General features: G+C 38.6%; 1 protein-coding gene across 4 annotated transcripts in view; it reads right to left on the bottom strand.

Annotated features, from left to right (window-relative positions):
• Positions 1-26,636, bottom strand: part of B3galt1 (beta-1,3-galactosyltransferase 1) — a 577,829-nt gene that overhangs the window by 458,001 nt on the left and 93,192 nt on the right. The gene's annotated exons all lie outside the window — the stretch shown is intronic.

Here is a 26,636-nt window from a genome sequence, read left to right as displayed (position 1 = left end):
GTGAGAGCTGTGAGCTAAACACATCCTTCATCCTAGAGTTGACTTCTCAGGTATTTTGTCACAGTGATTAGAGGATTACTAACACGGGTGCCTGAAATATGCACAGTGAGTTTGAGAAAACAGCCAAAGCAGGGAAATCACCCTTCCTGTTCCCTTTCCCTTATCACTTGAAGCAGATTCTAAAACCCTCAATTATGAGGCACTCTCCCAAACCAATAGAAATGCACTTCAGCGACAGCAAGAAGACTAATCAATGATCACACCTCCATAGGTTTATCTTGTTGAAGTTTGTATCACAGCTTTAGCTATCACCTTAAGTTTCACATTAAGCAGCGATGGACTGTGTGGCCAATGTATAACTGCTTTACATTCTATCTTAAATCTAGGGACAATCTCAGAAATTCTAGTTTGGATGGTTTTCAGTTTCAATTAATGTTTTTTGGTGTTTTCTTTTTCCTGTTCGTTTGTTTGTTATTTTGTATTGTTTTTGTGGTGATGAATGATAAATCCTCATGCATGCTGAACAAGTACACTGCCGCAATGCCACCTCACCAGTCCCTCAGTGCTGCTCCTTGAGCAGTGATGTGCTGCAGAGTATTGAACAGAGTGAGGTACTCGCTCCTTTAGGTGGTTCCATTATTAAGCTGAAGCAACAAGGATTCTGGGCACCAGTTGACTTAGCAGGAAAAGTATGAATCTCCTAATCCAGGTCTCTGCCAAGACCTTTCCTTCTAGCTCCCATCCTTATTTTTCTCCTTGAATGCGGTGATGGTATTCTACTTAATGTCAAGGAATTGTATTGGGTGCCCACTTTGAGTGATTACTTAACATATTTCAATTATCTCAAAAATTAGCAAAATAACATTTTTCCCAAATATTCATCTTTATAAAACAGCTGCTTCATTTCCCAGTATTTGTTTCCAAACTAGTCTTTCATTCAGCCTAGCTATCATTCATGTCATCACGCTTCATTTATTTAGTCCTATTTGTTGAATATAATCCCACTCTTTGAGTCCTTAGAATGTATAATATACTCTATGGCTCTTTTGTACATCTTCAGATAATAGTCAGATTTGTCTATTTAATGACTCTCTATGGAGAAGTTCAATTTAAATCATAGCCAAAAACAAAATAAGTTTTTAAGAAAAATGGAATTAAATAAACCTATACATTCTGCTTTATATTTTACTTCAGACAAAAAAGATAAACATGCATATTCTAAAATAAATAAGTCTACAACTCCAATGATATACAAAAAGAAATCCTTTCACCGGCTAACGGAACAATGGTAGATTTGTCACCTTGATCACATCCAGCCTTTAATGTGCATTTGCTTATAAGAATGATAGTATCTCAGCTTCTGACACACTATGAACCATAAGACTTCCAGGAAGCTGGGCTCATCAAAATGCAAAACATGATATAATAAAATTTGCTTTGGGGATGTAATTGTTGTATTGTAATAGTTAATATTAGCAACTCTCAGAAATGTGATATCCTTTAACATTCTTTTTTATTTTATAATTTAATTTAATTTTACATATCAGCCACAGATTCCCCTGTCCTCCTTGTTCCAGAGCCCCGCACCCTGCCCTCCCTAAGCCCCCCCCCATTCCTATCTCCTCCAGGGCAAGAACTCCCCTGGGGATTCTGATCAGCCTGGTAGATTCAGTCTAGGCAGGTCCAGTCCCCTCCTCTCTTCACCCAAGGTGAGCAAAGTGTTCCTGCATAGGTCCCAGGTTCCAAACAGCCAGCTGATGCACTAAGGACAGGTCCTGGTCCCACTGCCTGGGAGCCTCCCAAACAGTTCAAGCCAATCAACTGTCTCACTTATCCAGAGGGCCTGATCCAGCTGGGGGCTCCTCAGCTATTGGTTCATAGTTCATGTGTTTCCACTAGTTTGGCTATTTGTCCCTGTGCTTTTTCCAATCATGGTCTCAACAATTCTTGCTCATACTATCCCTCCTCTTCCTCACCGATTGGACTCCTGGAGCTCCACCTGGGCCATGAGGTTTTCAGGCAAATGGATGGATCTAGAAAAAAATATCATCCTGAGTGAGGTAACCCAGACTCAGAAAGACAAACATGGCATGTACTCACTTATAGGAGGATACTAGATGTAAAACAAAGGATGACTAGACTGCTACTCACAACTCCAGGGAGGCTAACTAGAAAAGAGGACCCTAAGAAAGACACAGGAATCGCCTAATGACAGAGAAATGGATGAGATCTATATGAGCAAACTGGAAGGGGGGTGGGTAATGAAGGGCAAGGGTTGAGGGAAAGAGAGCTTAGGGGAGTGGGAGATACCAGCTGGATCAAGAACAGAGAGGGAAAACAAGGAAAAAGAGACCATGATAAATGATGACCCCATGGGAATAAGAGGAAGCAAAGTGCTAGAGAGGTCCACAGAAATCCACAAAGATACCTCCACAATAGACTACTGGCAATGGTCTAGAGAAAGACTGAGCTGACCTACTCTGGTGATCAGATGGCCAAACACCCTTTAACATTCTTAACATACATTTATTTAAGATTATTAAAGCATTGTTAAAACAGTCCTTTATAGTGCAATAATTACTCAATAGATATAGACACAAAATGTCTTCCTGATTTGATTGGCAGCTATAATATCATATTAAATAGTTATTTGTAAACTTTATGAACCTACAATAAATCTCAAACGCAGATATATTGTTTCAGATGACCCAGACAGTCCTGAAGTAGAATTATCCTGTCAAAGACACTGAAAAAAATGTACCCTCATCAGTTAATACGTTGACTTACATTCAGAAGGTTTCCCCTTTGGAAATGGAGAAAAACATAAGAAAAGCTTACAAAATCAAAATAATTTCATTGTTTACCTATGTAAGTAACACACATGGCTTGCTAGCTGCCCTTTAGCCACCACAATCTAACAGAAATAAATTGCACAGCAATTAAACAAGCATGCTAATTATCATGAACTCTGAGGACTATGTGTACGCAGGGCCAGGAGGCATCCATTCATTTTTATGCCAAGATGCACATTATTTCATCATAGTACAAATCACCCAGTCCTTTGAAATCTACATGAAGGTAGGACACTCTTGTTAATTGAGATGTCTTTGAGCAAACTATACAGAGTGAAGAACGACTGTGCCATTTAACATAAATTTCTACAATAAAAAGAGGATGAAGATTATTGTGAACATATTTATACCGACTGTGTTACTCCTCACAATTTCAAAATAATTAGTCAAGGTGAGAATATCAGCCAAAAATACCAGGAAAACAAATACTATTAAAAATAAAGAAAAAAGCCAACAAAATAGATCAATTTGTTGATTAACTGAATCTTTTCTAGATGAATACTTAGTCTCTAATCTTCAGTGAATTCTTTTTTGTTTTGTCAACTGTCAGTAGTTACTTTCTTATATTTCCCTGAAGCTTTTGATTTATATCCAACTGCCCTTGTTCTTATATAAATCAAAATACAAACAAACATAAAAACAGACAAATATGATAATGCATTTTCATAAATAGACTTCTACTTTTGAGCATTAAGAAAACAAACAAACAAACAAACAAAACAATGCAATCATTTTCCCTTCCTGGACTTTTCCAAGATTGTAGTCAGATCATTCTTATTTACCAGTTCTCAGGTCCTTTCCATTCAACCTGTCCTCTCTTGTGAATAGGCAAGCATGGTACAACTGAGTGCAGTACTCAAGTGCAGCTCTATCAGTGCAGACTACAAAGGACTTCCATTCTCTATAAACTGCTACTCCCTTTCCCAAACCAATAATGTGGCCACATCATGATCCTCTTCACATATCTCTCTGGTCTCACACCCAGCAACATTTTTACATTCAAATATCTGTCTCAATTACATTATTTCTCTTCAAATATCCTACTCACCTAAGTCTTGCTTGTTATTTACTGGCAAATGTAATGGTTGCATGTTTAGGAATGTCTTTCTCTTACTCTTACTGTATTTTTTCTCAAGGTTTATTGCTGTTTCTGAATAATATTGAAAACATTCCTAATGCCTTGAAATAATCTAAAACCTCCGGACTAGGAATATGACAAGTTATGGAACTTCAGGAATCTTGAGTTTGATCTCCATCTGAGGACCAACCAAATCAAACAATGTGCTGGCTTCCACTTTCTCAAAGGATCATTTCCAACAGCATAAAGATTCAGAGCATAATACCAGGTGGCGGTGACCCACGCCTTTAATGTCAGCACTTCAGAGGCAGAGCCAGGCAGATCTCTCTGAATTCGAGGCCAGCCTGGTCTACAGAGCAAGATCCAGGACAGGCACCAAAACTACACAGAGAAACCCTGTCTCAAAAAAAAAAAAAAAGAAAGAAAGAAAGAAAGAAAGAAAGAAAGAAAGAAAAAAAGAAAAGAAAAGATTCAGAGCATAACTCCAACACTCCGACTGATGGTTAATTCAAGTCCTGTTGCTTACTAATAGAGAGATTTTCTGGAGTCCTTCAGACTCTTTAAACCATGTTTCTTTATCTGTACAATAGAAATTATACTACCTACCTCATATACTTCTTACTAGAGTTTATTAAGATCCATTAATTACTTAGAAGGATCTAATATATGAAACTGTAATCAATTCTTAATATTGACATCGGTGGTCATTGATGGGTCTATGTAAGTATTTTCCAGAATTTATTTATTTTGGATCACATATACATTTCCAGATTCATCTTTGTTTGACAGATTTTTGTTTTTGTTTTTGAAGAGTTTCTCTGTGTAACAGCCCTAGCTGCCCTAGAACTTGTGGTGATAATTGTGTTTCCCAAAATAATGTGCACCCTAATAAACTTATCTGGGGTCAGAGAACAGAGCAGCGACTAGATACACAGGCCAGAAAATGGTGGCACACACACCTTTAATCCTAGCATTCCTAAGGCAGAGATCCATCTGGATTTCTGTGAGTTCAAAGCCACACTGGAAAGAGCCTGGCATGATGACTCATGCCTTTAATCCCAGGAAGTGATGGCAGAAAGGTATACAAGGCGTGAAGACCAGAAACTAGAAGCTTTTGTCCTGGTTAAGCTTTTAGGCTTTTGAGCAGCAGTTAGGCTGAGATTCATTTGAATGAGGACTCAGAGGCTTCCAGTCTGAGGAAACAGGATCAGGTGAGGAACTGGCAAGGTGAGGTGGCTGTGGCTTGTTCTGTTTCTCTGATCTTCCAGCTTTAAACCAATACCTGGCTCCGGGTTTGATTTTATTAAGACCTTATAAGATTCATGCTACAGGAACTAGCTCTGTAAAACAGGCTGGCCTCAACCTCACAGAAATCTAGAGATCCATCTGCCTCTCACTCCCAAGTGATGGGATTAAAGGTGTTTGCCACCACTCCCCAGATTGACAGATATTTTTTACTTCTTTTAAAAATCAATTTCATTAGGCAGAAAAGGCAACGTTTTTGGTAAACTTCTGAGGTGTTTAAGTTGGTGGCTTCTGCAATTCATACAAACCCCCAAAGCATAGTTTCCTATGAATTTGATCTAGCAATCAAAACATATTAATGATAAAATTGGTCAGTAGATATTTTAACATCACTGGCCATTAGGTCTGTTAATGGAATTGTTTATAATATTTTCATCATTAAACTTAATACTTATTTTTTTCTCAAAACTGTGCTACCTAAATTTATTTTTTCTTTATTACTCTGTCATCCAATACATCCCTACCACACTCTCTTCTCCCTCTATTTCTCCCTGTTCCTCCCCATCTCCCCTCTCTCCCAGATCCACTGATCCTCCATTTCCCTTCAGAAAAGAACAGGCGTCTCAGGGATATCAACCAAACATGGCAAACAAGATTTCCTAAGAGTAGGCACAAATCCTCATATCAATGCTGAATGAGGCAACCTAGTAGGATGAAAAGGGTTCCAAGACTTAAAAAGTAGTCCAAACTTAGCTTTCATTGAGATTTTGTGCTCAAATTGATGACTTCCTCAATATATTTATCAGCAAGAACACCTTCATTTAGTCCATTGTTTTTAATGAAATTTTAAGTCACAGAATACAAGTCTGAATAATTTTCTTTATTGAAGAGAGCCTCATAAAAGTAATTCAGTTCTTCATCAATCCTGTTAGTCTGTGTTGTTCAAATGTGATTCTTTCTAGTTTGGGCTCATTATAAAGGTACAGAGTTGATTCTGAACAGTTTTGAAAGACAGCATGATGATGATTACAGTTTGAGAGGGAGATTATTTTTTTCTTTTGAAGGGGCAGGGCTGGGAATCTATCCTCTAAGTGGGTGGTATCAAAAGGGTGCTGCTTTTTGAAACAATCAAAGTGGCAAAGATTCCTAAGGAGTCATCTGGAAACCTGGACATGTATGTGCACCTTCCAGTTAAAAATGCAGTACAACCTTGTAGAAATTATCCCTCTAAGATGTGTGGTCTTGCTCAGAGAGAGATTTAAGTGTGCTGAGATGTATTACAGTAGGTGTATCAAGGAGAAATCTGTTTAATTACGTCAATGCCCATCTGAAGGCAAAGGAGGTCAGAAAATTCAAAAGGAGGTTCTTCCTCAAACCCACTAACCTTCCCATTGAAAGAACTGGTTAAAAAAATCTGCTAATTTCAGAGAAGTTAACCATATTTTCCTTGTTCTCTATGAGCCCCACTTGACCAGAAAGTGAGATTATTTTGCTGAGGAAAGAGGGGCAAAGAATGAATTTTTTTTAAATAAAAATTAGAAAATTTACTACGATCTGAGCCATTTTAGTTATATAGTTATTGGGTAATTTTAAGTGATTGGTAGTTTGGTCTAGGTTTTCCAGTACCAGTAAAATACAATCCTTCAATGAGTAGACTAGGGTGGCAATAAGAGTAAAAGATAATGATTATTTATATGAAATCTACATAATTGTTTATGCTAATTATGTCTTTGCAGGAGGGAGTTAAAAAAAAAAAAAAAAAAACAAGAAAAACAGACAACTGAAGGAAAATGAATTTGGCCAGAAATTCTAGTTGTAGGACTAAGACAGACACTTTCTCGTATGATTCATCTCTATGTGAGTTCATGTTGCAGTTCCTATTTCCTGTCTGTAATTGTATTTTGGGATAGATTTTTCTATGAGAAGCCAGATTTTAAGTTAGTTATTCACTTAATTAAGTTATTAGAAATGTACATCCTAGTCAGCTCAGTGTGGCCAGATTGTCATATGGGTTTTTCTTCCAGTCCTTTCCAAAACAAACAGAACTGACTGAAGCCTTACCGGAAAAAAAATAAAACAACAACAAAACCCATCTATAACACAGAAGAAAACAGAAGTGAGAGGTGGGAGAGGTAGCTCAGCTGGTAAAGACATGTGCCATCAAACTGGATGACTTGATTTCCATCTCCAAAACCTACATGATTAATATAAATGAAGAAATGTGCCCCCTAAGTTTTACTCTGATGTCTACACATAAAATATAGCATAATGCACCCCCCAGACACAGAAAGTAAAGATGTAATCATATTTTTAATAAGAAGCTAGGCTGTAATGATTATAAAATATATCTGCCAGACATGCTTCTGGCCACATACCATACCTAATCTTCAGAGAGGGAGTGTCACCCAATTTTTAAGAAGATATAGTAAAGTATGAGAATCTCCCAGCTGTTCTCCCAAAAGAAAAGCCTAATACAAAGCATTGCGAGAGTAGGTAAGTAGATAGAGATGTAGTGATTAACAAAGGGAACTGAACACTTTATAATGAAATTTAAATTAGGACAGAAAATATGAACGAAATATAAGAAAGAATAGAGCTCCCCGAAAGTCACAGATATCACCAAAAGTATTTCAAGAAAAAGGGACAGGAAACATCAAAAAATGTGGCCAAAATATCAGACAGCACTCATGAGGTCAAGTCCTAAGATGGACATTATTGACTTTAAGAACAGATGAGATCAAGTATTTACACGCAATACATACACAATACCATAACTTCAATGAAAAATGGAAAATCTCATAGAGACTAAAATTCAGATCAGCTGAAGAGAAATGCCTTTTGTAAGACTGATGATGACCAGAAATAGATGCTAGATAACACTGGGATGACACATTCAAATACTAAAGAGAGTTGTTTGAGTCTATACTTTCTAACATTCAACTGCAAAGTTTACCTCTTGACTCATTATTTCCTAATTCTGAGAAAGAATCTTGAGGATGTGGGGGGGGGCAGGGGCAAGACCCAGGTACACAAGGCTGGCAGAGTGCCAGAAAATAACTAACTCGCAGTGTAGTGTCACAGCTCAAGGACGCAAAGAAGGATTTTTCTAAGAGGAACGGGATAATGGGTAACATGAGTGATGTCCATTATACCACAATGGAAAAGTGGATAACCTGAAGTTCAATATGTTTCAAGGAACCAGCAAAAACAAAGTAATAGAATATCTAGAGGAAAATAATGTGAAAATTTGAAACTATTTGTGATGATGCCGCCTTTGTCAATGGCAAATGTTCTCAATACATTAGGCATACATTAATATCACAAGGTAAATACCTTCGCATGTTCTTATATCATTTCTTCTCTAACCATCCTATAAATCAACAATTATTTTGAATCTGAAGAAAGAACACATACTTTGATAACATTTCCTAGGTGGTGTGGAGCTTCTAACTCAATTCCTGCGGGGTATTTATACTTCCAGGCCTGCAGTTCTAGGATTTCAGAGCAGGGTTGCTGACAACATTGTGTTACACACCTAATGAAGCCACCTGCACTGTTCCTATTCAAGGCATCTCAATTAAATGAGAAGCCAACGTGTAATGGCTCTAAACATGCATGTGCAAGATTTAGTTATGGCCACAGGCCATGAAGTCCTCTGGGACTTGTGAAAGTTGCTGGTCGCAGTCTACAAGGGCTTAGCACATAAAGGTCTGTGTTGACAGATGTCTCCTTGGCATCAGACACATTGGTGTCAGAACAGAGACCCCTTAAGAATGTACTCCAGAGAAAATATTCCATTATCCATCTCTGAATTTGTCAAGTGCAAATGGACTGGACATTATTGATGTGGTTCTTGACTGTATAAACTATATATACGTGTGTGTGCTTTTTCTTATATTAGTTATAACTTTTGTTATTTTGAACAAAATGTGGGGAGGTGTGGTTGATATATTGTGCACCCCAGTGGGCTTGTCTGGGGGTCAGAGAACACAATAGCCACTGTATTGAGCATGGAGGTTGGGCAGTGGTGGCACACGCCTTTAGTCTGGGCATTCAGGAGGCAGAGATCATCTGGACCTCTGTGATTTCAGGGCCACACTGAACACTGAGCCAGGTATGGTGGCACACACATTTGATCCCAGGAGGTGATGGCTGGAAGCAAAGAAGTGTATATGGTATGAAAACCAGGAACTGGATCCCCTTGGGCTTTTGGGCTTTAGCAGCAGTTCAGCTGAGATCTATTCGGATGGGAACTCAGAGGCTTCCAGTCTTAGGAAACAGGGTTGGCTGAGAAGAAACATGGACAGGAACATGGAATCTTCCAAAGGACCAGGCAGACTGTGGTGCATTAAACTGAAGTTTTTGCTTTGTACCTATAGCTACTTGTACTACTTCTGACACGGAGTAAGCCCCCAGTATACATTTGCTGAATAAAGTGAGGAAAGGACAAATTTAAGAGATTAAGTGAATAAACATATTTTTATCAGCTTTTCTGACTGACCAATGACCTCAATGGATATTCCTGTCATGAATACCCTTGGTGGATATTACTCTCATGAGTGGTTTACATTTTTTTAAATATTCCATATATAAAATATATCTTTTCTAATGACATAAAGTGCTGCAATTGTTTACTTCTTTATTGTTACCATGAACCTGAATCCAAGTAACAGTTGAGGACTGCGAAATTTACACATGACACACAGTCAACTCTCCATAAAGGTTTTCTGTATTTTTGTGGTACTGGAGTTGAAAACTAGGGTGCTGCTCATGGTAGACATGTCCTCTACCCTTGTGCTATAAGGTATATGTCTCCATCTTATTTATCAAAGGATCTGACTGATATTCCAGACTGTTCTTCAGTTTCCTTAGGGTCCTTCTGCTTCAGTCTCCTGAGTAGCTGGGATCACATGCATGCCTGTTCAGTACACAGATTTATAACTGAGCATCATATTAAAATTACAGATTAATACAGTAGTGATATTGATAAAAAAAAGAACCCAGAGGTACTAACATAAAGCAAGTAATAAAGAAGAGAAAGTAAAGAAATGAGAGGCAAAATTAAATGAAATATTGTCTCTCATTACTAGAATTTGTTCTTAGGAAAACTAAACCAACAGTGTGGCCATTCAATTGCACAACTACTAAGTGGTCATGTAAACTGACCTCATTATATTACTAAAGGCTGAAAACAAAACTTGTTTATTATGTAATAAAAAATTAAACATAATAACATATAGCTTAGTGAATAGTATTTCCCTCCTTTTTTAGTTTTAAGATTACAATATAATTGTAACATTTTCCCTTTCCCTTTCCTCCTCCAGTGTCTCCTAAGAATCCCTCCTTGTTATCTTTAAATTGCATGCTCTCTTTCTTTATTAACTGTTATCACATGTGTATATGTATTTGTGTATGTATATGTACACATATACATTCCCAAATACAGCCTGCTCTGTATAAAGTTATTCGGATATACGTGTTTAGGGGTGACCACTTGGGATTGGTTACCCAGTTGATACACACTTCCTGAGAGAAAACTACTTCTCCCACTCTTGGTTTTCCTTAGCTGCCTATAGTTCTTTGCATAGGACTGAGGTGTCATGGTTTTCCCTCATCCACATTGGCATATCATATCAATTGTTGTTGTCCTTGTTTCCCTCATGTCTAAGTAGACAGAGCTACACTCACACACTCACCAAAATGATTTCTATATGTAGGTTTTTAGAAAGCTCTGTTGCATCCTAATGATGCTTTCTGACTACACCCTGGACCCCATGAGCACTTCCCTGTCACATAGGCTCTGAGGTCCTTGTCCTGTGATTTGTTACTATCAATGTCATTACTTAGCAAAGATTAAGTTTGTGTTTAAAACATGTGAATTGATAATTATATATCGGTTTTCCATCCAAAATGTTTAAATAAAAAGAAAATGTACATGCAAGTGTGCACATAGAGATATTTAATATGAGAAATCCTATAGGAAAAAAGTTTCAGTCTTGACAATTTTACTTTTCAGAAATGTCTCCTCGATGAATTAAACCCTACATTTCTTGTAAGCCTCATGCTTGTTAGTAGGCTTTCCCCTGAGCAGAGTGCTATACAACAGGGAATGTACTCAGGACACAATTTACAAAGGCTATGCTGCTTTTATAGTGTGACTAAGATGAAGAAACTTTTGAAATTATAATAATAAACTCTGTTTCTATTCAGCTGTTTTCCATAAGAAATTCAAATCAAATTATGCTAAATAGAAATTAGTAATGAACACTTCAGAGGAATTATTTGATTTTATTTGCAGTAAATCCAAGTTTTCATAAAAGCCATTAATTAGTGTATCTTTTGTCTCAGTAGGGAAACCAGGAACTGGAGCCCTTGCACTTCATTTAACCTTCTAGAGCAGTGGATCTCAACCTTCCTATGCTGTGACGCTGTAATCTAGTAACCCAACCGCAACCATAAAATTATTTCATTGCTACTTCATAACTGTAATTTTGCTACTGTTGTGAATTGTAATGTAAGTATCTGTGTTTACCAAAAGTCTTAGGTGACCCCTGCCAAAGGGTTGTTTGACCCCAAAGGGGTTGTGACTCACAACTTGACAACCACTGTTCTAGAGGGTCTCTGTAAAACCAACTTGAAATCTTCTGGCAAGATTAGGGTGAGGGCATAAAAGATCAAACACCTAGGAAAACTAACATATGGATTTTTGATGCAGTGTTTTTTGTTTGTTTCTTTGTTTTGCACTATTGTTAAAATAACCTTGTCCAGTTGTAACCAGAAATGTGTATGGTAGATAATCCTGGCCTTTGAGCTCTGCCTCTCAACTCTATTACACAGTATATTTTTTATTTGTTTTAATTACTCAAGAAGGGACCATCAGTCTTCTATTAAAATTTCATCATTATAAAGTCATTCATGACAACAAACTGAATTATTTTCTAGGTGTTGTGCAAATTATCATGTTTTTATTGGTTTAAACAACACATTTATAATCTTGCAGTTCTGGAGGTCAGAATCCTGCAATTAATTTTAGAGAGCTAAATTAAGGTGTCAGCAAGCATGGGCTCTTTCCTGAAGTTCAAATGGGGTGACCTTTTTCCATATTCCTTCCTTACTCTTACTATATTTATGACCATGCCTCCTTACTCTATCTCTAAAACTGGACTTTGGTCACCACAGCTCCATCTCTTCTCAGCCAGATTCCTCCCGAGACTCCTCCTGTGGTCCACTGTGATATCATCAAGCCCATTAACATAACCCACAATACTCTATCCATCAAAAGACCCTTAAGCTAATCACTTGAAGTTTCTTTTGTAGAAACCTTAAGTTTAGTGGTGAGGGTATGGCCATTTCTTGAGAGGGATTATTCAGTTACATTCTGGTTTCCAAAGATTCATACCCATCACATATGCGAAAATCATTCACTGTATTCACACATCATCTATAGTCTCAGTCCATAATAAAATCAATTCAAACTAAAAACTGATTTTTGTTTTCTTAAAATAGTTTCTGTTCTAGCTAGTTTTATGCCAACTGCTTGACACAAGTTAGAGGTATATTGAAAGAGAGAACCTCAGTTAAGAAAATGCCTCCAATAAGTTGGCCTGTGCCAAGTGTGTGATACATTTTCATGATTGATAATTGATTTGGGCAGATCCAGCTCACTGTGGGCGGTGTCATCACTGGGCTAGTGGTCCTGAGTGTTAAAAGAAACCATGCTGAACAAGCCATGAGAAGCAAGCCACAATCAGCAGCCCTGCTTGGCCTCTGTCAGTTCCTGCCTCCACCTCTGAGTCCTTCTCTGACTTTTTTTTGCTTATTGGTTTTTTTCAATTTTTGTTCTCTTGAGTCCGTTCCTCTGACTTCCCCGGATGGCGAACTATTAGCTGTAAGATGGAATAAACCCTTTATAATCCCCAAGTTGCCATTAGTCAGTGGAATTTCACCACAGCAGTGGAAACCTAAACTAAGACAAAGTCTTATAGGAAACTAAATTCCCCTAAACAGTCATCTAAATCAAGGTTGCAAGGCATTTCAGATTTCAGACGTGCAATAGCTTCAATAATAGAGGATACATATCGTCGTCTATATGGACTTGTAAAATTGTAGAAATCCTTACTTCATTAACAACTTCCAATCATGATAAAAAGAATACTGAAGGAGAAAAATGAGAGAGCCTGCCAAGCTTTCAGTGATCTTGCAATATAGAGGAATATTAGATCTCATGCACTCAGGATAGCAGAGAGATCTCTCACGCTAATCAGCATCGAGGCAAGCCTGCGATCTCTGTAGCACCAACGTGAGTCCCAGGAAAGGCGCAAAGCTACACAGAGAAACCCTGTCTCGAAAAACCAAAAAAAAAAGAATACTGGGTATGGTGTGCCTCAGAATTGAAGGAAGATAGATGCACTGCCTCTTCCTTAATAATAATAAATAATTCTTTTAAAAATATCTTCACATTCCATCACTCCCATTGAAAGAACTAATTCAAGGGATTATAGCATACAACTCCAGTATTACTAGTGTAATATCAAAGCTACAGCATCAAACTACCATACAAATATTGGAGTAATATTATAAAAATTATTTTAGATATATGTATTATTCTTAAATATAGCTAAGCACATTTCACAAAAATGGAAAACTTGGATAAAGTAGTTTTATTTCTGAGCTAGATACAATGATTACCTCAAGGTAATCTGACTTGTGTAATGACAGATGTAATTTAGAAAATTTAAAAAACTTCATAAAGAAAAATAAACATATGTAACCCAAATTCAAAATGTTTAAATTAATAGAAGCATGGCTTAGCTCTAAGGGTGTTGCTTAGACCCAAATTTGTGTTTTATACAACGCCACCACTGAAAATCTGTAAGATTCAGAGGTCCATCAAGATCATACTGTTAAAAGAATGCAAAAAGCAATAATTTGTTTTGATCTTTACTCAATACTAATCTCATAGCAAAAACCTAAGTGAATATGAAGAATGGATTATTTGCTTTAAATAAAGATTCTCACTGGAAAAATAATTGTGAGATCTTTGGAATGTGAACCATCAAATTCTCAAATTCAGGTCCCACAGCAGAGGAGGAAACTTGGCTAGGTGAGATCTGCAGAGTCAAGAAAATTTAAAAATCTAATTTTCACACTTAAACACAATGATGCAGGGCAGACTCACCTCTTGCCAATTTTGATAAATTATTACAAAGTCAGACAAATGTATGAGGACTACTGTGGTTTAAATGAGAATGACCTCCATAGACTCTGAGTTTTCAATATTTGGTCCTCAGCTGGTAAAACTGTTTGGGAAACATTAGGAGGTGAGGGACAGTGGGAAGATCTGTGTCACTCGGGGCAAGCTTTGAGGTTTCAAAAGCCCATGACATTCCCAGTTAGCTCTCTCTGCCTGGATTGTACCTGTGCCTCTCTCTACCTGTGGATCATAATGGAAGCTCTCAGCTACTGCTCCAGTGCCATCCCTGCCTGCTGCTGCCCCACCTCCTACCACAATGGTCATGGACTCTAACCCTCTGGGATGTGAGCCCCAAATTTAATGTGTTTCTTGTAAGTTACCTTGGTCGTGGTGTTTTGTCACAGCAACAGAAAAGCAACTGAGACAATTACCAAACAGGAAGCCTGGCTTGGCTTACTTACTCTCTTTAAATCTTGCACCATGTGATAAGCATCCAGACTTGACAAGTTTTTTTCAGCTGAAAAACTTGGTACATTATGTTGAAAGTCGGTGTTTAGACAACCTTCAGAGGTTAGAAATAGAAATGTGCCATCAAGAGCAAAACAGCCAACTTCAAAAGGGAGGGATGTAAGATAATTTTATCATAACTATTTACCCTCTCAAAATGAACATGTATAACTGAGTTTACTTTATAAGAATTACGACGAATCTGGGAAGAGGGTGTAGGAGAGAAGTTAGCTGTCAAATGAACCATGGCACCCTTATGAGCTTTTTTTCTCTTGTTACTGTTCTCTTTATTTCTCACTGTATAATGCTTGGGTTTTAATCTCTTGGGTTAGATTTACGTGAGTTCAGTCTGGTAACTTTTGATCTTCCGTACCTGGATATTTCTATCATTATGTAGGTTTACAAAGGTTTCTATGATTTTTCTCTTAGAATGATCTCTCTACCCCACTTCATTCTTAAGTCTTTCTTGAATGCCCAAAACCTAACTGTTCCCACAATCACTGTTCTTATTTTTTCTTTTTCATCCTTTGTCTGTACATATTCCGTCTGTCTCCAAGCACAGAAGTTCACTGTCCTATCTTATCCACCCTGCTATTGGACCTCACCACATTTTTAGTTTTAGTTAGTATGTTCTTCAGTGCAAGGATTTCTGATTAAAATTTTAATACAGCTTCCAACTTCAAAGTTTTCCTCTCAGAATACTGAGTCATTTCTCAGTTCTTCCAAGAAGCTTATTTCGATTCCTTAAAACAATCATTTTAAATTATCCTGTTGAGATCTTTCCCTACTGCTTTGTACCTGGTTGTTTCCTGGCACCTTACTTTGATGATGTAATTAGGTGATGTCATGGTGTTCTCGAAGGTCCTGATTCTTGTTGGTATGCAGGATAATACAGTATATTATAGGAGTAGGATTTTAATTTTTCTCCATTACCTTACTTTGTTGGTTTACTGCTTTTTTACAGTTCTAATTGGGCTGACTAAAACTTTTGAGCCTATAACCAATTCATCATTTTAGCACCAGATGGCACCTCCTATATCCTAAATAGTATGAAAGTGTACTGTGGGGGTATTCTTATTGTTTCCCTTTAGAGGACAATTTAATCCCAGTTTGTTCAGCTCTGCTGTTGGTGTGTTGTTCAGTATAAACTGGAAGAATACCTTAAATGGCCAGTCAGTCTCTACAAGGTTTTCATTGGTCCCAAGTTCACACAGACTTCTTCTGTTCAGTCACTACCAGGCTCTTCACAGAATAACCATGGAATGACCAGTCATAGACCACTATGCCACATTTGAGGTCACTAATGTCCTAGAACTATGTCACATCTTGGGCTTACAGGCAACCAAAGGTAGTTAAGAGAATGGCTCACAGTTCCTCCCCATAGCACAGTGGGTGGCCCAGGTGCTAAAGTGGATTTAAAACCCAAGTCCAGCAATCAGCAATACATGGTCCTGGCTGGGTAATGAGTGATAGAAGGGCACTACATGTCCACCACTGAAACTATGGCTATTCCAGAAGCCCCAGTTATCCAACAAATCTGGATTTCCAGGCTGTGGGATCATCCCAGTGCCAAAAATACCAGTCCGACACTAAGTTCTAAGACAAAGTTCTATGCTCAAGCCTCTGTTCTAACCCAGTGGATGTAGTCTTGGTTTACACTATGTGACAAGAGGAATCATATCTGTTAAGGTAACCTCTTGAACACTACCATTGTCACTAATCTGGATCATGCTCTAGTTTCACAGCCCATGTCCCAATCAAAGTGATACAGGTCAAAACACAAGTCCATCCCACTAGACTATAAATCTCTTTTTGGTGCTGAGGTAGGTCTGAAAGCTCTATTTGAAGATCGTAGCTTGAGGACAATGTACCACTACAGCTGAAGTTGGATGTTAAAAACTATCTCTATAAAAAGATTAATGCTATACCCTGCCACATGAGACTCATGGCCACAGGTATCTATCTTTACAGTATAGAGAAAAGTATATGCCAGGCATACCACCCAAGATTGGCAAAGATTCAGACTGACACTCATCTGTCCCACTGACACACAGATCTCAGTTTGGTACTGGGTAGGTTCAAGGCCCTGTCTGCCATATTTGGATTTTGTTTTTTATGCCTCGTATTGCATATTACCAATGAAGATATGACATTGAAAACCCAAACAAATTCCTGTGTTTGAATTCAAACCCTGTGTTCTAGGCTGAAGCGTTTTGCTTTCCTATCATCATACACACGGGATGTAGGCGGCAGCTGTCCCTTTGCCAGCTGGATGTTGCAGTCCAGTAGCTCAGGTACATGCACTGAATCAGAGGTAGGTAATACAGGGAGGGCTCTGCTCAGCCTTGGGTTTTACTACAGAAGAGGCAGCAGCATCACCCTCAAAGCTGCTTGGAGCTCAGGAGGAAACACCAGCAACCATTTCCTTCCTGCCTACTTTCCTCGAGTGTTTTCTCTTTATTATATGAAAATGCAGTGTTATGGTCTCTCACCTGTATTGCGTCCTCTCGTAAAAATAGTTTGCTGTGCGAAAAGCTGTTTACACTGCTGTGCCTCTCAGGAGAAGAGCCTCAGAGTACCTTTCTTAACCACTGACCACTCTAAGAAATAGTTTTAATGATAGAAGCAAATTAAAATGTGGTTTGTCAGAAATGCTTATTCACAAGTAAGGTGTGTTACAATGTGTGTACCAATATAGGGTATTTATTGGTACCATTGAATATACTGAGTTAAAATAATAATCTGTGGAGTGGAGAGAGGGCTCAGAGGTTAAGGGCACTGGCTGTGCTTTCAGAGGTCCTGAGTTCAATTTCCAGCACCCACGTGGTGGTTCACAACCATCCATAATGAGATCTCATGCCCCCTTCTGGTATGCATGCATACATGCAGGCAGAACACTGTATACATAATCAATAAATCAATCTTTTAATAATAATAATAATGTGTTCAGCAGATACAATGTATTTTGTTCAATTTCATTGAGATACTGTCTTATTATTTTGTGTTATTTCACTTTTTTCTTACATAGAGTAACTAGTTAATATTTATTACTGAGATTTAATTCTATCTTATATATTCTTAAATATAAACTGAAATAGGCCTAGAGTGGTTAAAAGCACTCACTGCTCTTGCAGAACTCTGGGTTCAGATTCCAGCCAGCATCCATATTAGGCAGTTCATAACTACCTGTAACTCCAGTTGTACAGGATTGGATGCCCTCTTCTGGCCTCCAAGGGCAACAGGCACATATACGGTGCACGCGCATATATATAGATACTAGCACATACACATAAAATAAACAAACATTTGAAAAATAAAAACAAATAAAATATTAATACAGTACATAATTTAGTATATTCTAAGACATTTAAGAAGCTAAACCCCTAATGAGTCTGTTGATCATGGGTAATATTAGAGTAATTCAAGTTGTGTTATTGATAACATTAATTAATTATTAAAAATCCTCTGCAGAAGTTTTAGACATAATCTATTACAATATTCCCCAGTGGAAGATTTAGAAAAGAACCAAGTGATCAGTTCAAGAAGCACAGTCCCACAAACCAGAAGACTGCCATATTTGATGGGTTGTTAGTGTATTCTTTTATCTTCTCTTCTCTTGGGTCCTTTAATATTCCCAAGACAGTGTCCTTGGAGCAGAGGGACTTTCCATTTTTTTTTTTATTGGAGTCCTTTGAAAGAACAGTTTTTTTTTGTTTGTTTGTTTGTTTTTCTGATCTGGTTAAATCAAAGGGCCCAAGGGGCAGAAGAATCACAGAAGATAATCACAGTTGTTCTATCTCACCTAGATAATGCAAACACTGCAAAGAACACCTTGCAGAGCTAGTGGAAAACATAGGGCTCTACAGAGACCACATAGCCAAGCCCAGGAAAGCTGTAGAACAGATCAACCACACAGTCACATTTCAAATGCATACAATCACCAATCACAATCACCTTCACCTTGTTCAGTGTGGATTGTAATTAAGATCACACAAATTTAGGGTCCAGTGGGTATTTAATTAATGTATCCATTGTTGTCCCTGGAGGCACAAAGTTGAGACAGGACAGCCACCTGCTCTCATTATAGACGGTACAGTCTATTTCTGGTGGGAAGGCAAACAAATGCATTGAAGTAGGAAATACTGATAAAATTTCATTGGCAAATAACAACAGTAAAAATGGTGTACTAAGAGTTGGGAAGAGAATGTTTCTATATTGTTGATCCCCAAAATTTAGAAAACTTTAAAGCTAAAATTTGCCATAAAAGTCTTTTTACATTACATCAATTTCGATTGAGCTATAGCAAAATCACATCTCTTTTAATGAGAACTACCACTAAGGTAGTCTTCAGTGGGTGCAAGAGGATTCAATACTCTTTCATCAGTTATTCCCATGATCTTTGTTAAGTATACTTCATAGATTTACTAGACCCTAATCATAATATTATCAGGGAATTCTAAGTCTATCAAAGCAAGGAAGCTGTTATGTAAAAGTGTCTAACTAACAAATGAGGAATAACAACAAAGAAGCCCCAGGGAGTTCACATAGCTCAAAACCAATCATGATTCAGGAATTCTGCAGGGACAGTCAAAGCTGTCACATGGGCACCGTTATCTACCTCTCACATTCGTCTGCACATCACTGTGTTCTGAGCAAAAAGAATTTCTGTAACACAAGAAACACACGTAACTATGCCCTCAAGACTAGATTACAGTACTTAGGGTGCTATCTTTGAGAGTCCATTGAACAGGAATCCATTTGTCTCCCTTCAATTTTAGTTGACAGATGTGAGAAATTTTGTATTACCATAAATTTCTTAATATAGATAGGAATATATATCTACATATATATATATAAAACTGTTACTTGGTCCTTTATCTCAAGTCATTTAAATTGAGAATGATAATTAAGGTTTAATATACATATTTATATTATATCTACTATGTATAGTTAACATATATAGTCTATAATTATATAGTGTATAGTATATAATATACACAATAATTATAATATAGTATACACTGTATATTATATTGTATGTTATATATATTATATCTTATATAATATATAATACATAGAATAGGAATGTATGTATGGTATAAATGGCAAAGCATGGAGGATGATCTAGAATATTTCATACACCTGGTATAATAGTGTATTCCTATAATCCCAGCATGAGAGAAAGGAGCCAAGTATTTAAGACCAACCTGGGTTACAGAGTGAGACTGTCTTAAGAGAGAGAGGGAGAAAGAGAGAGAGAGAGAGAGAGAGAGAGAGAGAGAGAGAGAGAGAGAGAAATAAAGAAAAGAAAAAGAGAAAAACATGAGAATGTGTTGAATTAAAAATAAGTAGGTGGGTTGAAGATGTAGCTCTTGGTTGGTACAGTCCTTGCCTAAGATGTACAAAGCCCTGGGCTCCATCAGTAGTACGGCAGAAACTGTGCATAGTGACACACAGAATCTCAGTACTTTAGAGTTAGATGGAGGTTTCAAAGTCATACCAGCTACAAAAACAGTTGTGTGCCAGCTGGGGATATGTGAGACTCTGTCACCACAACCAACCAACCAACCAACCAACAAACAAACAAAGAGAAAGGAGGTTAAAAGAGTGTAAGAGCCAGAGAGGATGGAGGACACCAAAAGAAAAAAAAAAAGTCTCTTTAACCAACATGAGCAAAGCTCATGTGAACCCACAATGTCACAGAGACTGAAGTAGCATGCTCAGGACTTGCACAGATCTGTACCAGGTCTTCGGCACTTATATTATGGCTTCCAGTCTAGTGGTTTTAAAGGATTCCTGAGTGTGCAAACAAGTAGGTCTCTGATTCTTGTGTCTTCTATTGTGCTCTTTACCATCTGTTGGTTTGTCTTGTTCAAATTCAATGTGATAGTTTTTGGGTTTTTTAATTATATTTTATTTTGTTATATTTTTTAAAGGAAGGAAAGATGGAAGGCCAGGCAGAAGGAAGGAAGGAAGGAAGCAAGCAAGCAAGGAAGGAAGGAAGCAAGCAAGGAAGGAAGGAAGGAAGGCTGACAGGCAGGCAGTAGCCACTACAGTAAAGGCTAACAACTAGACTGTTATATCTGCTGGGAGAGAGAAAATTACCTTTCTCCAAGGGTCATGACCTTGGGTATACCAACCACTCCAGGCCAAGTCTGTGTTCAGGAGTAGCTGACCAACATATAATGGACTGCAGTTATTTTGTGTGTTTTTATTTAGTTATATTTGTTCTTTGTTTGCTTTCAGTTTTTTTTTGGGGGGGTGATTTATTTTGTTTTCTTGGTTTGGGGAGCCTTTGTTGTTGTACTGGGTTTTTGTTTCTCTCTCTCTCTCTCTCTCTCTCTCTCTCTCTCTCTCTCTCTCTCTCTCTCTCTCTCTCTTTTGAAACAAGGTTTCTCTGTGTTGTTTTGGTGCCTGTTTGACTGTCCTGGATCTCAGTCTGTAGACCAGGCCGGCCTCGAACTAACAGAGATCCATCTGGCTCTGCCTCCCAAGTGCTGGAATTAAAGGCGTGTGCTAACACCGTCTGGATTTCTCTTTTGAGAAAGAACTTAAAGTAGGGTGAATAGGGAGGGGGAGGATTTGAAAGGACTTGGGAGAGGGGGAAAATATGATCAAAATACATGTAAAATTAAAATTTGCTTTAAGTAACAAAAATACAATAAATATAATAAAAAACATAGAAACGAATCCATTTATGGATTTTTTGTTTGTTTGTTTTTGAGACAAGGTTTCACTAGGTAGCCCTGGCTGGCCTGCGACTCACTATATAGACTAACCTATTGGAGTTGAACTCCCAGAGATCCACCTGCCTGTGCCTCTCTAGTGCTGGGATATTAAAGGTGAGCATCACCACATGCGGCTGAAAAGAAAGGCTCTATCTTTTATTAATTTATGACAGACTGATGCCGAGTGCTCAGCGTGTACAGACACCGAAGTTCAGTTCCTGGAACCCATGGTGGAAGGAGAGACTGGACTTCACAAGCCGTGCTCTGACCTCCTAAGCACACTGCGGTGCGCGTGTCCCCGTCCCCCACCCCCATCAATTAATAAAAAGGACTATCTGTAATAGAGGCCCTCCAGGAAAACTTTATCAACTGAATTGTGAAATGCGCATTGCTTATATCTTTTCCCTTTCTTGTCACAAAGTATCCTTCCCCGCCCTCAATGTCTTTCAAATGTCCACTTGAAATGCCCACCGAGTGTTCTTTACTCTGATACCTTAGGCGGCTGACAAAGGGTAGGTAGGGTTGTTGACTGGAGCTACACTCCACAGGCCCTTGGGGGACACAGTAGCAAACCCCAGCAAGGCAAAGCCTCCTGTCTCTCAGCAAATGGACCCTAGCTAGATCAGGCCCAGGTATTCCTCCTCCCCAGTTCCGCCCCTACTCAGCGAAACCCATTAAGTTTTGCCTCCCCTCCCCTCCCTGTTCCCTCTACCCCCTCCCCAAGCCACAAGCAGACATCCTCAAGGCCAGGCGGGGTGCACCGACTAGGAGCCCAGCAAGCCCAGCGCGCACCTCCATTTATGAATTTTCTAAATGTCTCCATTTTGCTTCAGATAGAGCACTTTGTCTCACAGAAGTCCGCGGCACATCTCACTTTCTATGAAGGTCACGGAGGATGTGGAAGATCTGACTTGTGCATTTTATTCTGGACCTGGAAAGGAATAAGCTGAGAGAGGGGAGACAAGGACATAGCAACATTTCTCGGGAGCTATGGGAAGAAGCAAAGTAGGTTGTTTATCTTGGGACTGCTCCAAATGGTACAAATAAGTACAGTTGAGCCGAGAGCTCTGCTTATGGCCCAGGTCAGGCAGAACCTGCTTTACCAAAAAAGCGTGGATGTTTCATCTCCATTAACAGTGGGGAGAGTAGAGGAAAGAAAAAGAATTCTTCTGGCACATGGGGGTGATCTTTTCTTTTTTTCCTTTTTTTAGAAAAGTGATGGAGCACAGATGGTAATTTCCGGAAATGGCAGGATCAGGATCACCTGTACCAAGAGCAACTGCCTCCCCAGCTCATTTCTTCTGTATCTTTCTGGATCCTTACAATTGAATCACCAATTCTGCCCAACCAACACACCAGTTTAGCACCAGCACTGGGACAAACCCAGCTGAATCATGCAGTTAGGCATCAGTACCATTTTCTACCAGTTCTACTGGACCTTGGAGGTTATCAATGGCGTGTGGGAAATGTTTAGCTGATATCTCCTCCTTTTCATCATTGTCTGGGACATACCTCCGGCTTCTGCCAATGATTTCTCCTTGAAACAGCTTACACACCTCTCAGAATGGGACTGTTTCCAGAAGCCCTCCTCACTGAATTGTACTCTTTTTAACAACAACAACAACAATAATTTATTTATTTATTTATTTTACATTCCAGCCAAAGTTTTCTCCAACTTCCTTTCCTCCCAGTCTCTCGCCACCCCACTCTGTTCCCACCTGTGAATCCACTCCTCCTAGGTTTCTGTTAGGAAAGGACAGGCCCCCCATGATTATCAACAAAACATGGCATATCAAGTTGCAGTAAGACTAAGCACCTCCCCATTTATTAAGGGTGGGCAATGCAACCCAGTATGAGGAGTAGGGTCCCAAAAGCCAGTAAAAGGGTTAAAGGCAGCCCCTGTTCCCACTGTTAGAAGTCCCAGAAGAGGACCAAGCCACACAATAGTAACATATATGCAGAGTGCCTAGGTCAGGCTCCCTGATTGTCGGTTCAATCTCTCTTGATAACTCACATGACTGCTGGCCTTTCCTGAAGGTGAGTGGTGTTTGCTCATTATAACACTGGTTTCTGACCAGAATTTTTTTGGGAATAAGCTTATTTCCTAAAACCACCATGTAATTTTACTTCCCTGTACTGTCACCTCAAATTTCTCCTTTCCAGCCCCGGCCCTTCCTAGCTCCTCCCATTTCCAGGTCATTCTCAAGGTCTGAATATACAGGATTGATCTTTATTAAGTTTCCAAGCATCTGGTCAGCCTCATTAGAGGTGAGCTGCATCAGCAAGCCGGAGAGCTCAGCTCTTTCCTAGCACTGTGGTTGTTCCTACGGAACATTTCATCGCACTGTGGTTGTTCCTCCAGAAACTCTCAGCTTCTCAGACTGACCCTGAAGGAACACAGTGAGACAACATGACTAACAACAACCTGGGCCAAACCTGTGGATGCTGCAATTACATTTCTTTTCTTTTTATTTCCTGCTTACTGTTTTATAATAGCACTAACGTCTATACATCTGAACTTTCTATTTGACTTGCAAGTAGAAGAACTATAATAATGAACACACAAAAATTTTCATCCAGCAATTAAAGCTATGGGAGAAAATATGCTAAGGCTTGGCTCCATCATGAAAAATATTCGTGGCACGCCGAAATCAGTCTACAAGATGTTCTTCTTATATAACATACTGGTGCTCTCTCTCTGTGTCTCATGCTCTCTCTCTCCTTCTGTCTCTGTCTCTCTGTCTCTCTCTGTTTCTGTCTCTGTCTCTGTCTCTCTCTCCCCATCTATCTCTCTCCCCCATCTCTCTCACCATATTGTGGCTTCTTCCTGCCAGCCAAAAACCTGACATGTTCTTGGAAATGTGTCTTCCAAATTTTAAAAAGAAGATAAAAAGATCATTTACACTCTAGGAAATTATTCTGTGCACAACAGAAATGGATGGATTTTCCCTCAAGGGACAAGACCTACATGGCCTCCAGTTAAATTAGCTGGAGTCCAATTTGCCGAATATTACCATGGGTTTTTACTAGGGGAAGCCTTTCCTTGGATCTAGAGAACCACTCCTAACATAGAACAGCAGTTCTCAAATCTGGCTGCACACTGAATCGAATCACCTGCTGAACATTTAACACATCCTCCCAAAGTGAGTGTTATCCCTCCAGCTTCCTTCCACTTAATTGACACAAACAGAGGCCTGAGCTGGAAAGGTTATTTTTTTTTTTTTCAGTTTCCCAGTCCACAATGAAAATTATAGCTACAGGATCAGTTTGTCTTTGTCTTCCCTCTAGATTGGGCACATAACCTTGTTTGGAATGGAGTATTTATCACTATTCCTTCCAATTCTTGAACAGGCTGGAAGAAATGATAAACGTGAAGAGACCCAGAAGACCATCAATTGTAGAGTAGCCATCTTTCTACTTGTGAGTCCAAGGAGCCTTCCTGGAGATAGCCTCAGTCTCCTGACTGCTGATGCTTTGGAACAGATGGCTTGTCTTAACAAAACATTTTGCTATTTTTAACTCACTTCATGATTTGAGACTAGAGTCTTCTCCCAGATTGCACAGAATCGTTCAGGAGCTTTCAAGGCAAACTAATTCCTGCCAGGTAAAGCAGACACCGCCCTCAGACACGGCCCTTGTCAGTGTGTTACGTGTCACTATTTATCCTTGCTTCATTTTGCGAGAGCTATCTATCTCATTATTTTACAGCCTTCAATAAATGCAGGATTTCATTTTATAATCCTTCCAAAGGTCTCCTCCAAATAGAATGTGCCTTTTAAAAATGAATGCTACTGACAGGAAAACTGTTTCTCTGCCCAATGCCACCTGCTATTTAAAAATATTCAATATTTATTTTATGTTTTTATTCAAGTTTTGCTCTTTAGGAAATGTCACTGGTGATATAATAAATGCTATCCCATTAAGTGACATATTTTCCTTTCAAATATCCTTCAATGCTGTCATGAAATAAAATCAAATTTCAAGTGCGTTATCTGGATTCTGTCAACTGCAAAAAATAAAGCATTTTATTACTTTCTGGGGAAAGTTGGTAGTAATTCACATTAACCAATTTTCTCCTTTCCCAAAGAAAATAAGTCCACATATTATAAGGGATAAACACAGGTGAATTAACATAATCTTTTGTTCAGCCAGTGAATGGGTATATTTAAAATGAAATATGAAAGTTTACCGACAAATTAAGTGCAAGGTTTTATAATAAGTTTCTTTGGAAATATTAAAGATAAGTCTAGTAATTATTAAAGGAGACAACATTAAGTTAGATAGTTTATTTATAGGTTTGCATTTGTGTGTGTGTGCACGCCAGAGGTCAACACTGGATACTGTTTATTGTTCTCCTTTTTTTAAGGAGTCATTTAATGTATCACACACACACACACACACACACACACACACACAAACACACACAGGACTACATGTATGTGCATCACATGCATACAGGAATGTTAATATGGGGAAAGTGGCTTCAGATTCCCTGGATCTGTATGTGCTACACATGTTTGAGAGCTAAAATGTGGGTGCTGGGAACTGAACTCAGATCCTCTGAAAGAGCAGTGAGTATTCTTAATCACTTTATTTTTTGAAACAGAATTTGTCACCAAACCTGGAGTTCATCCATTTGGCTAGACAGACTGGCTCCCATCCTCGAATTAGGGACAAGTGCCACCATACCTAGTTTAAAGGGTTGTGGGGACCCTCTAGTTCCTTCTGCTTGCTCAGCAAGCACTTTGCCAAATGAGGCATCTCTCCATCCCCTTGACGCTATTATCATTCCTTTTGTCATGGGGATTATTCGTACAAAAATATAAGGAATGAAATGCCTAATAGCCTGTGTTTTGCAGTTCGATGTTTATTAGAGAAGCTCTATGAGATTTTCAAGTGAGCTAACACATTGCCTCCTCTATAGGATCTTATCCGGATCTGATTTTACACATTGAAGCTTCATTATATTACTCTACTTAATTAAGTCAACATCTGATTTTATAAGATTTTTCCCAACTGACAAAATCAAATGG

Source organism: Peromyscus leucopus, chromosome 4, assembly GCF_004664715.2.
Source record: "Peromyscus leucopus breed LL Stock chromosome 4, UCI_PerLeu_2.1, whole genome shotgun sequence".
Taxonomy (NCBI): domain Eukaryota; kingdom Metazoa; phylum Chordata; class Mammalia; order Rodentia; family Cricetidae; genus Peromyscus; species Peromyscus leucopus.
The sequence above is the reverse complement of the archived record's forward strand: the minus strand, read 5'-3'. Positions and strand labels throughout refer to the sequence as shown.